Source organism: Microtus ochrogaster, chromosome 5 (genome assembly GCF_000317375.1).
Source record: "Microtus ochrogaster isolate Prairie Vole_2 chromosome 5, MicOch1.0, whole genome shotgun sequence".
NCBI classification, from domain to species: Eukaryota; Metazoa; Chordata; class Mammalia; order Rodentia; family Cricetidae; genus Microtus; species Microtus ochrogaster.
The window spans coordinates 86,130,216-86,131,608 of NC_022012.1; the positions used below are offsets into that span (position 1 = coordinate 86,130,216).

General features: G+C 36.6%; 1 protein-coding gene across 31 annotated transcripts in view; it reads left to right on the forward strand.

Annotated features, from left to right (window-relative positions):
- Clasp2 (cytoplasmic linker associated protein 2) overlaps positions 1 to 1,393 on the forward strand; it is a 189,055-nt gene that overhangs the window by 154,259 nt on the left and 33,403 nt on the right. The gene's annotated exons all lie outside the window — the stretch shown is intronic.

Genomic DNA, 1,393 nt, shown 5'->3' on the forward strand with positions numbered 1-1,393 from the left:
GAAACCCTGTCTCAAAAAAGAAAGAAAGAAAGAAAGAAAGAAAGAAAGAAAGAAAGAAAGAAAGAAAGAAAGAAAGAAAGAAAGAAAGAAGCAGTGGACTAAATAACTATAGAAACTGGTTTTTATTGAATTACTGGCATTTGTTAAATACATATTTTTTTTCCTCTAAATACTTTTTCCAGCTTGACAAATACTCAAATACCTGTGCAACGATATTGTTTTGTTCTTTGGAATGGAATGTATAGTTGCATAGTTAGTTGTAGACTGCATGACTATGTGAGATGACCCACTTCTAAAATGGGAGCGTTTCAGTGATCATGTTTCTATGGGTACTCATTTATTATAGTTAACACACCTATATTGTGAAAACCTTTCAAAACTGCGTTACTTGTGTTGCATAGTTGTAATCCCAGCACGTGGGAGGCAGAGATAAATGGATCTTTTTTAGTTCAAGGCCAACTTGGTCTACACAGAGTTCCAACCCAACTAGGGATACATTCTAAGATTATTTTTCTCAAAGGAATAAATAAATGAAATAAATAAAATAAAACAAAGCAAAACTATGGGTAGACATGGCAGCACCCACCTGTTTCCCCAATAGTCAATTTGTAGAGATAAGGGATCCCTGGGGCAGGCTGGCTGGCTAGACTGCTCAAATTGGCATGAGATTCTACTTCAGTATATAAGTGGTGAGTGAATGAGGCAGACATTCAATGTCAACCTCTGACTTCTATATGCTCACACATGAACATGCCCACACATGTGAACATAGATACGTGACATACACAATGCAAAAGAAAATTTTTTTTCAAAAATATTTTGGGGGATGTAATTCTATGCCAGAGGGCTTACCTGACATCTAGAAGGCCATAGATTTGATGCCCAGCAAGGCAAATAATGATAGTAACAACTTTAGAAACTAAAGGACTTCTACAGACCTGACTCAGTGGTGAAAATTACTTAGCACTCTTGGAGAGGATCTGGCCTCAGTTCCCAGCACCCACATGGCAGCTCACAACCTCTACAACTATAATTCCAAGGAATCTTATGACCTCCATGGGCAACAGGTGTACATATGGTACACATACATGGAGGCAAATGCTCATACACATAATAATAATCCATAAAGATAATCAAAATCAGCAAGCCCAGCTTGAGGGAATCAGCATTTAGAAATTATAGAATGTTGGAATATGTGACCAGAAACAGTGATTCTCAACCTGTTTATTTCTACTAGCATACTGGAGAGAAGAGATTTTAATAATTGCTAACTAGTAGAATTTAAAATGACTGAATCTAGAAAGAAGCGTGTGCTTTAGAAATAGCATCTCCTGCCTGACAATAGCCTTCCGAAAGAGTGATCAGTGCTCCTTTTTTTTTTTTTTTTTTTTTT